We start from the raw sequence: 11512 nt of genomic DNA, 5'->3' as shown, positions 1-11512 counted from the left end.
TCGATTGGAATTGAGTTCGATTGGATGTGAAATCTAAGAAGATTTTTGGATATATTTAAGAAAGTGACAAAATCCAAAATGTCATATGATTAACCTTTCCAGAACGTTTCCAGGCCAGATAAACCCGGACATTTTTACCAGAAATCTTTGGAAAATCCGCTCATTGGAACTCAAAACTTTAGAATTAAAAACCGGGCTGATCAGTTTCAGGAGTGAACATGAATTTTTGGTTTCTCGAGACACCTCAGTGGCATTGATCTTATTTATAATTTATAAAATGGTTATAAGTTCAATTTGATTAAACAAGAACTGTTATTTGATGCAAAAATCATAAATCGTTAGTTTTATTGGAGCTTTTGGTTTCGATTTCGCCAAAATTGTGGATATATCCTGGAAAAACCGAGCTTTTTATCCTCAAAATCCATACCACCCCAAACCTCGCTTTCCTATTTTTTTTCTTTGAAAATCCGCGTAAAGGTCGCGTTACACTTAGGTGAAAATGAAAAATCTTATTTTATCAAAAACTCAAAAATGTGACACATATTGGCTTTGTAGCATGATGAAATCGTTGGGGAATAGTTAAAAGCTGAATTTTGAGCCGGTCTCAGAGTTTAAAACTTCTTAAAAATGTTTTTATTTCGATTCCCCCAACATGAGCAAATTTCCGCGGTGAAAACCAGGAGAATCGAAAATAAAACATTGTGTCACATCTTTGAGTTTTTGATAAAATAAGATTTTTCATTTTCATTTTCACCTGAGGTGAACCGCGACATTAAGCTCGTTAATAAAACCAGCTAATCTGGTATCATTACACTAGATAGCATTTCTTTAGAGGAATTCAATATCGCAAAGTAATGTAAATCGAATTGTGGCCCAAAATTTCTAAGAAAAAAGAAATTTTCATCAAATTGGCATCCCTGATAATGTTTTAAATTTTCGTCGCCACGTCCCCTTTGACGGAAAAGAATAGTAGGACCACTAGAAAGATTAGTAGGATTCCTACTAGCCGCCTACTAGCCGTCTCATTGTTTTCTAGTGGAAAATGGCCCAACCGATACAGTAGAAATGACATTCCTGGTTCAGAATGACAGTTCTCGTTGACATCTGCCATTGTTTGATAGTATTGGTGTGATAGGTTTTTGCTTATGTGTGAGTGTATTGAAAAATGGCAGTGCATATGTATGTGTGTCACCTTAAAACGTGGCATTTAAGGACTTTTTCTTCATATTAATAATTTTCATTTGCTCTAATTTTACATAATTTGCTTTATTTTTTACTTTATTTACTTCTTTTTGCATACATTGAAATAACACATTTATTAATCATTTTTTAGTTTTCCAAACACTTTGTAACTTTGGATGAGCAATTGAGCTTTTACTTCACCAGCGGGCCACAATCATTGCGGAAAGCACACCGCAAACGTCCGGAACCAATCGGCCTTCTTCCTCCAGGTGCTTATTGTGGTCCCGGTGCTCGATATCATCTTGTTGCGAATGTCGTGGGAAAGAGGCAGCAGCATACGCATGTGAAACTGCAGTATATGCGGTCCGTGAAGCCCTTGGTTTTCTTTGTGGATTCATATTTTCAAGCCTTTTAGGGGCCAAATTATCTCGAAAAATAAACACAATATTAAACATGAGAAAGTGGAAAAATATCAATAAAATACCTCGAAATTTGAATAGCTAGATGGCAATCGATTTTCCTCTTTTGCTAGGCAGCACATGCAAATCAGAAGTTTTCACTAAATTGGGGCCGGGCGATCTGCAGAGGTATTACTGCGTCGACTGTTAGCTTCGAACTGAAGGGGAGATGGCTTGAACTGAACATGTTTCCTTAAGTCACTCACACTTGCAGCAAAAAGTTAACGCGAGTAAACTATCAGTGTTCTACAGGTATAACAACTGATCAATTTGAAGTGAATGTGTGATGGATATAAAATGAAGGATAAAAACTCACAAATACAAAAAAGTTTGACACTTCAAACCGTTTTTTCACTGTCAATTTACCGTCACAATCCGTCAAATAACCATCAAATGCACGACTAATTAAAAATATGTATACAAGTACACTTGGAATTTTCCCAGCTACATTGATCTACAGAGATAGGGGTCCCGCTTATTAATTATTCTACTAGGGCTACTAGAATTCTAGTAGCAGTTCTAGTAGAATTCTAGTAGAATTTCTGCCTGCAGCCAGGTGGAAAATGGCCCAACCAATTCTACTTGGAATGAATTTTGCGATCCAGAATGACAGTTTAAATGAACGGTGACCATGTGTGCATGTGTGTGTGAACGGACGGCCACGTGTACATGTGTGTGTGTGAACGCAAAACCTGTACTACCGCCAATGCAATTTTCAAAAAAAAAAATTGAAATCAAAATTTCTTAAGTTTAAAGATATTTGTTTATTTTCATTTTATAAACTCATCAACAGAAATCACTTTTTAATCAATAATCAATATAACATGTAGTTCCTCCGACGGCTGCACACGTAGCACCGAAAGTTCCAATGAAGTTTGCCGCCTGTACCGCCTCTATTTCAATTTTTTTCTACCACTGGATGGGGGGCTCCGTAGATCCTTCGCCAGTCGGTCCAATGCCCGATGGCATCCCGAGCATCTTGGAAAGTCGACGAATGTTTAATCCGGAGCATTGTGAGTCACACATGCCGTCCTCACTGGTGACTATTTCGATCGGATGCTGAGGGCTTTTTACGGAATCCTGTACATGATAAATAAACAAAAAGGTTCTTTTTAAAGTAAAAAGCTACTACTGTACTGTGTTTTAATGCATACTCTTACCTGATTTTCAAGAAATCCTAGAGAGCTGTAGCTCAGCGGCCATGCTAGCACAAGACTAAAATTTCCATGCGTTTGCAGGAAAAAAAACATGAACAAGATGAACAATCAGAAGCATGGTTCATCTTGTTTGAATAGCATACGCATGAACAACACTAAGTGTAGATGTATGTGTGACAGATTTCAATTTCAGAGTTGAAAACTCACAAATACTAAGAATTTCGACAGTTAAACTGTCAGTTAACTGCCATAAATACACGTTTAAAAAAAGTCAGGTAGAATAATAATTGACTGGGGTGGTCGGAAATTGTTGTTTACATCAAAATTTGCGTTTCACACGCTCCAATTTTCTCACTCATTTTAATTTATTAACTAGTTTTACATTTTACTCACATAAAATGTTACTGCCCGCATAATAAAAAACTGTATCACTAACTGTTCATACGATACATCTACGGATCCAGAAAAAGTGATCATTTCAGAAAACGTAGCTATAGTATTAAACTTTACTTCGAAAACTATAAGAACGATACATGAACACTCATGTGAAAAAGTGACGGTATCTGAAAAAGTGAATAAACGGTACGGACGATTTATTTCAATTCAATCAGAATCGTTAAATTGATCTCAAACCTTTATCCTTAGCGTTCATGCTTTCTGTCACACTCACGTAGGAAATGACCGAAATTCTGGTTAGAGATGCCAGATGATTAAAAAAAAGAAATTAGCAAAAAAAATTTTAAATTGTTTTTAGATTTTTCTGACCACTTAGAGAAATCAACTATTTCTGCAATCAAGTAAAATATAAGGACAAAAAATAAACAAATAAACTCAAATAAAAATCCCGAACCGACAGCAAGAAGTATTCAAATTTATGTCAGGGACATTGATCTAAATTTTAAGTTCAAAGCCTGCAGAATCTCAAGCTGGATTAATTAAAAGTAAGAAATTTTCTCAGCAGTTTACTTAAAACTTTTATGCGAAAATTACAATTAATAGATTTTGCGAAAAAAAATAAAACAAATCATAAAACATAAGAATGTTTGGCACCGCTGCCAAAAGTGTCAAACGGATGAAGGAAAAGAAAAACAACACGCCGCGCCGGGAAAAAGTTTTGCGATCCGTTTAGTTTTTTCTTCGTTAAATTCGCGAGAAATCGGGATTCAAAGCATAAAGTAAGTAAAATTTCAAAAATATAATATATTTCTTCTATTATTGTACCTAATAAGTGTAATTTTTCTTTATAGAAACCCGCAAATATGGCCTCAAATTGCAGATTGCTTCGGGCCCCGAAGCTCATGGAAAGGAACCACCACCACCTCCTGAAATTATTCGGCAGCCGTTGTAACCGGACAGAAGACATCAGCAGCTGCAACCTGAACCTAGCCAGAAATCCGAGTTTCCCAGCCGTGGGAACCTCCCTCTACAGTGAGCCGTGTGCGGTCAATGAAGATTCTGGCTCAATCAATCATGCTCGTAGGATGTCGAAATATTACCATTGGTAAGGCAGGAGTTAAAGCTGAACGAAAATGTGAATTAAAATAATATGTAAAAAGTGAAAAGAAATGGTGTTTTTATTTATTCGAATCCTAAAACTCCAAACACATTTGTGTATGTGTGCGTGATTTATCCACGCACGGTTCCGAATACCGTTTTTGTAACGTTGGAAGAACGTTTTGTCAAATCCTTTCATAACTATAGATATAAATGTTAAGATACAATAGAACTTTAAGGAAAACTATAGCAATAACAGTTCGATGCATAAAAAACGTTTCTACAAGCTGATTTTGTACATTATCTCAACTGTTTGTAGAACAGTTCCTCCATATAAGTGTGTTAACAGTTTTTAACAATTACATAACCTAACGACATATTAAAAATACTGTGAATTCGGAACTTACGGTTCAGCCAATGTATTTCACAGTTTGAATAATCGTTTAGTAAAAGTTTTTTTACGCTTCATCAAATCGTCGTTTGACTATTTAAGAAATCGTTTGGTTACAATTCTTATTTATGCGGGTGTAAATATCGATTCATAAAAAATAGTTGGCTAGAGTTTAAATGGTTTGAATCCTGAAGTTCAAATGAGTGTTTTCATCAGTTCAAATTATATAATCATTCAATCAATCATTTAATGGTTGTTTTTGAATACTGTTTATAACTTACACAGCAAGCATCATTTTTGTTTCCTATGAATCAATAAAAATTTGTAAAGTCCCGAATAGCAAAGACCATGGTATTAAGATAACTGAACAATGTTTTTCAATTTAACAACGAACTTCATCGTAGTATCTAAATATCTGTCAACCGCATTTAATTATGAAATCACCATAATTTTTAAAGTCACCGTGAAGTACATCGTCAATTCAAATGTTTCATAGTTGCCAAAAAATGGCAGAAGCACGGTATCACAATAGTTTACTTGTGAATGTTATTGTTACAATGTACTTCATGGTAAAATGTGAATCCACACGTTGTTTAACTTTTGCTTATTCCAGACCTTTACAATTTAGCGTGTAGAAGCAAATGTTTGCGCGCCATTTTTTTTTCTCCGGGCGATTTTTTCGCGGTTTGATTGAAGGTTGTAATTTTTTTATGCAGTGAATCCGGACAAGTTCTGGAGTTTGTGGCAGTCTTGATGAGTCGGGAGGCAATTGCCCCATCTGCTGAGGTGATGGTAAGTACTTTTATTTTATGGCATATTTATAAGTAAACTGATCTAACTCAAAGAATATTTCTTTCTAGAAGCTGACAGAATTTCCGGAGCTTCAGCACTTCCGACGAGGGTAGCTTACGACGACCGAAAAGCTCGAGATCCGGGCCCCAAATCGTATCGAACGAAGCCGGAAGCAGATAAGCAGTTTCCCAGTGATGTGCTGCAGAACGCTTCACGAGCCGCTGAGATGGCATCCAGATGGTCCGGAAGAGTGAAATTGCTCACAGGTGCAAAATATTGGAAATTAATGTCATGTGTGGCTCAGGTCAAAACAAAATTAAGTGTAATGTTGTGCCTGTATAAAAAAGGAATTACCAGAAACGTCATGAAAACAAATAAAGTGTTTTGAAAAGCAAAAAAAAACCTTTTTTTTTTAATCGTAAATCATGAAATTGTGCAGTAAAAAAATATATTTACAAACCATTGATTAACCTCGATTTTCATCTTCGTTAAAACAATGGAAAGAAACGGATTTTCATGGTTATATTATAAAAAACTGGAAGCCGTTTTAACCATGAACTTTATATTTTTGAGCATTCCAATGTATGGAAAATCGCCATTTTTTTCATGGTCACGCTGCATAACAATACCCCTTTTTCATGGTTATTTTGGCCAAAACGATGAAACGTATGGTCGAAAACTATGAATTCCAATGTGCATTCACGGTATTGGGGACGATAATAATCATTGTGTAAACAATACAATTTATGGTTTGTGAATATGGAATTCATAGTTTTTTCACGGTGCATTTCTATTCGGGGTGTCTGTTGTTCTGAATTCTAATATTTGGGCGCTTGGAAATGCTCAAATTCCTTAGTTTCTAGTGAATTAATCATTAGAAAGTGATAAACCAACACACCTTTATAAAAAAATACTAATTTTGAATCAATTTGTTATTTTCTTATCAATTAAGGTTTCTTCATTTTTCCTACATGCGTTGCGTGGCCTTTAGGTCTACAACTTTTTTTCAAGCATTTTTATTTTGCTTCCAAAGTTAAAACTTTCATAAAAAAAAAAACGAGAGCCCATAGAAAAAAAAATCAAACACGCCTCCAAATAAGTCATAACTATGTGCATCTCGGAAAAAGTAAATTTAATAGACCTATGCCCTATGCTATCAAAACCTCTGTAAAAAATATGCAGAAATTTTTAGTTTTTTTTGTTGATAATCATAGTTAATCAAGTTGGATAAAGTTTGCACAGTAAAATGCGAACAAAAGATAAAGATTTTACAGCCATTCCTTTAAAACGTTGGATCGATAGCTTTTCAATTGTCAATCATGTTAGTAAGTAAGCCATCTAAAACTTTGTCGTTTGTATACATAATGAAACTTTTCTATTTTTTTTAAAATTTCATTTCCAAATACCAAATAACCATTCAAAAATGTTCAGACAGGTTGTATATTAATGCTTGAACGTGATTTTACCTTAGCGTGCATGTTTGACGAAAATAAATAAATCTTCGTTAAGTTTGTTTTTAATGACATCTAGTGGCTATATGCTGAGTTATTTTTTCCTTTAAAATAACGGTTGGCATTTTTACACAAGATTTGAGCTCTAGCCCGACCTCTGTTCTCTGTGCTGAAAGATAAAAAACTTTTCTTTTTTTGTAACATCTTTATTTGAAACGGCTCATGCCTTTAGGCTTTAAGGAGCCAAACTCGTTTTGTTTGTTTACAATGGTGTGTTTAAATCTAGTTCATCACTTTTTATTAGAATAGCAAAGCAAATGGATAGGGAACTGAACCAAATCGGGCGATTAAATAAACAGGGTGTTTCTTTTAACTTATATTATTCGAGGTTAAAATCTTTTTACATCAGTAAAAAATGATATAATCTATCAAAAAGCATACTACATTTCATTGAACGATAAATGATTTCCATACGAAATTTAAATTGATAAAAACCAATAAATTATCTTTTGTTTGTTAAAAAATATGGTTGAATGATCTGTCATTTACCGATGAAAACCAAGGTTATTGGATCACAAGGTTCTCTGACTTTGTCAGTAAGTAGGCGAGGAGAGCGCGGTGAGGTTCAGTGAGTTTGTTTATTTAACATATCGTTACACCTCCTGAGTTTACGACACACACCTTGATCAAAACCAATTTCTATCTGTCGTTGAAAAAATCTTTTGCTAATTTGGAAGATTTAACCGTGATTCAATATTTCACTGCGCGATATTTTTTCACTGTGGTAAGTTTAAGTTTAAGTTTATTATTCGAAATTACGGTAGCCTCAAAGTTACATATAACTGTTGTACAAGGTCAAGGATAGTTAACGTTAAGTGAGATAACAAAATAACATTCGGTTTCTTGAAATTTCATTTTTAAAGTCGAATCACTGACGTAGCATCTTCTTGAAAACGGCCATAGATTCCGCCGTTCTGGATTGAAGTGGAAGACTGTTCCAGTGTGAAGTGCCGTAGACCAGGATACTTTTCCTTGAAGTGGTGGTATGTCGAGGCACAATAAACGATCTGGACCCTTCACTCTGCGTGCGTTGTACTGTTTCTGCTAGGTATCCTGGACAGTTCTTGTGGTACAAGTTGCGCATGAAGCAACTTATACGCTGAAGGTAGTTATCCGGGAGGTCATGACCTAGAATGCTGCTTCTTAGAGTTGTAGTACTGTCTCTGCGTCGTAGACTGTATATAAATCGCACCGCTGATTTGAAACTTCGAAGAAGTTGATTTTTCTGTGCAGCAGACAAACCAGGGTAGTACACTACGTCGCAATAGGTTAGAATCGGGATGATGACAGCTTGTACTAGCTTTATTCTAGTGGCAGTGGGAAGAACTGCTTTAAACCCAGTAAACGTTCGGAGAGTAAAATAAACTTTGGAAACTACCTCGTTCACTTGTTTATTCCAGTTCAGTTGTTCGTCCATGGTCAACCCAAGATTTTTTATGTGCCTTTGGGTTGGAATTATTTCTCCGCAGAAAACAATGTTGTTGTTTGTTGTTAGTGAGCCTGTTTTCGAGAAGATGATAGCTTGGGTCTTTTTCGGATTGGGATGTAGATAATTCAGCCTGCTCCAAAGTTCGATGCAGGTTAGGTCTTCGTTGACTAGAGTGATCATGTCATCGAGGTGGTTGATCGAGCCGGAAGTATAGATTTGCAAATCATCAGCATACAGATCGTATTGACATTTGAGATCATTGGCAATGCTGTTAATGTACAGACTGAATAACAAGGCACTCAGGCAAGATCCTTGAGGTGTTCCATCGTTGAGTCTTCGCTCGGATGAGTACTGCTGCCCACATTTAACCACTTGTGATCTTCCGTTTAGGAAGGATGAAATCAGATCACAGGCTCCTCCAGAAAAGCTGAATTCACGAAGAAGTTTCGTTCGTAGAAGGTGGTGATTCACACAGTTGAAAGCCAGCGAAAAATCAATAAGAACCATAACGGTACACCTGTCTCCGTCCATGTTTTGGTAGATGTCGTGGGTTACTTTTGATAGTGCTGTTGTGGTGCTATAGCTTTTACGGTACCCCGATTGATTTGGTGCAAGCAGAGGCGGTTGACTATGTGTTCAGATCATGGTTGCCACATGTACAGATTTATCTAGACAGGTACAGATTTTTGAGCTCACTTTTGGTACAGAATCTGCACGTACAGATAACAGATTTTCAAAATTTGATACAGATTTGTACAGATTTTTGACTTTTAAAAACTGAAAACAGTTTCTACATTTGCTTTCATCCAGTTCATTGAAAACATTATAGAAAAAAGTCAAAAGTAAGCTTTTATTATTCTGACGGTAGGAGTTCCTTACACGATGGAACAATTAGATTTCTAAATATGCTGAAAAATAACTACACACAAAATTTTCGAGGCCGGAATTTAGCAAAATTTTGCTCAAATTTGACCAGCTAAAAACTTAGCAATCAATTTAGCAATTTTTTTTTACTAAAATTTTAGTAAAATAGTGAAAAGTGTCCATACTAATTTTTTACTAATTTTTCAGTAAATAAAATTATTGTTTGCTAAAATTTAAGCAAAAAGTATTTCCTCAAAATTACTAGAATTTTAGTAAATTTCGAATTTCAAAGACACCGTTTTGTTTTCTTATTGTTTTTTTATTGGTTATCATCAACAACAGCAATGACATTATCATTTTCTATTTTTCACACAATCAGCTCTGCTGATCAAAATTTGAAGTACTCGATCCCGACGTATGAGCGTATAACGTGATTGAACTTCGCAGTCCAGCTGGCTGCGGGTATTAATGACCTCTAATGGCACTGTGGGTCCGCAATCGTGAGACTTACTTTAGAAGTAGGAAAATTAATCATCTATTGCGTTTCAAGTTCACCTGAAAAAGAAAAACAATGTTGAAATGAAATTGATTGATAGACTGAAAATGTTATCAAGATTTCGGAAGAGGAAAAAAATCTATTGAATTTTTCATTGTCACCATTCTACAATATTTCAAAGGGATTCTTAAAATGAAGGTCATTGCTAAAATGTTTTAATAACGACGATTCTTAGTCTACATTTGAATCATCCATTTGTAAATCGAGAATATGAAATGAAAATTGACAATGAACGGGTGTATCTAAGCAAAATAAATATTAAACACAAACCTACCGTCGTCTGTTTATCGCATAATTAACTCCCGCTGCTGCTGAATTGAACATCAGCTGAGCGACTTTCTTCGATGCATTTCCATTTATTACGTTTGTAGGCTGTTGGCGAGGCTTTACACCTTCGACGATGGCAGAGGTAGGTTATTAAATTTACTGGAAAAGCAAGGAGTTTAATTGATATTTTTTAACTTGAAATCATTTGTGGTGAGCAATTCGGCTAGATTTTTTCGTGGCTTGTACCCGGGTCCGGTCGATAACCAATGAATTTTACTCAGGACCATTGAATGATTTGGGCTCATTATGTTTTCATATGAATTTACGTTTGGATTGAATTTGATTGAATATTTCATCAGTCCAACGGTATAGATTTGGTAACGGTTTCGGATCGACTGCCTATAGAAAGAAAAACTGTTGATAAAGATTCAAATTTTTTAAAAAAAAGTTTCAAATTAAGTAACAAAGTTGTTGTTGTATGTTTGTTCAGAGAGGGTTTGATAACAATGAGGTTCCATGAAAAATTAGTATCGAACAATGAATAAGTATTTAGTAACTTAAGTCAAAAATACAAAAAGAAAAAAATGGAAAATTTGAATAGTAAAATTCAGTTTTGAAATTCTCACCTGTCCGAAACTTTGACCTCCAGCCAATTTGAAGCCTGGTGTTGAATAGAATGAACGTCCATACCTATCCCATCGAGGCATTTGTTCTTGCGGCTGGTGTAGATTTTCAGGTGGACCGCACATCCTAGTGAACCTACATATAAGAGAAGCGACATCTGATCCCTCTTAAAATCAAATATGTGGCCACATCGCCGAAAGCATGGACAAAAAAATCCTCAGCACTGTTTTGTGGCTCAATGTCCAAGCCCTAAAGTGAACGCTCTGTAAATCCAACAAAACAATTTTAAATTTGAAGCCAAATGGATCGCGATAAACGATATAAAAGACTTGAATTTTGTTGACAATCACATAGTTTTCTAACCAGGAACACGAACCACCAGAGCAGTGAAAAAAATTGCTTCTAATCATAAATTCATATGACGAGCTTTAAAATTATTTGCTTGAACTACAAAAGTAATAACAATACTCTCGTTGGTTGAGCTTTCAATAAGAAAGTTGAAAGCTCAACGACAAAAGCTCGGATCGATTGGAATCGATTTTGACAGTTCTTTTGAATCGATTGGAATTTTGTGTTTCAGACGTCGCTTCTCTTACATGTAGGTTCTCTAGCACATCCGGTCAATTCATAAAATTTTTAAACCTTAAATAACAAGGTTCTTCCAAATTTTAATTCAATCGCGCGGAACCGTAACCACACCATTACGAAACATACAAAATCTTCCGAGGGAAACACCGTTTTTTGTTATACTGTTCACCGTCTGAACCAACATCAACGTCAAGTAGAA

The 11512-nt window shown here is 35.4% G+C and overlaps 1 long non-coding RNA gene across 1 annotated transcript; it reads right to left on the bottom strand.

The window, feature by feature from the left end:
• Positions 1-9652: 9652 nt before the first annotated feature.
• Positions 9653-10936, bottom strand: LOC129759570 (uncharacterized). The gene is made up of 3 exons (XR_008740191.1): positions 10728-10936; positions 10109-10500; positions 9653-9833 (listed from the first exon to the last, which is right to left on the bottom strand). It is a non-coding gene; the product is annotated as an uncharacterized LOC129759570 (long non-coding RNA).
• Between the last annotated feature and the right edge of the window lie 576 nt (positions 10937-11512).

The sequence above is a fragment of the Uranotaenia lowii genome, unplaced genomic scaffold, assembly GCF_029784155.1.
Source record: "Uranotaenia lowii strain MFRU-FL unplaced genomic scaffold, ASM2978415v1 HiC_scaffold_193, whole genome shotgun sequence".
NCBI lineage: Eukaryota > Metazoa > Arthropoda > Insecta > Diptera > Culicidae > Uranotaenia > Uranotaenia lowii.
This window is presented reverse-complemented; position numbering and strand designations above follow the sequence as displayed.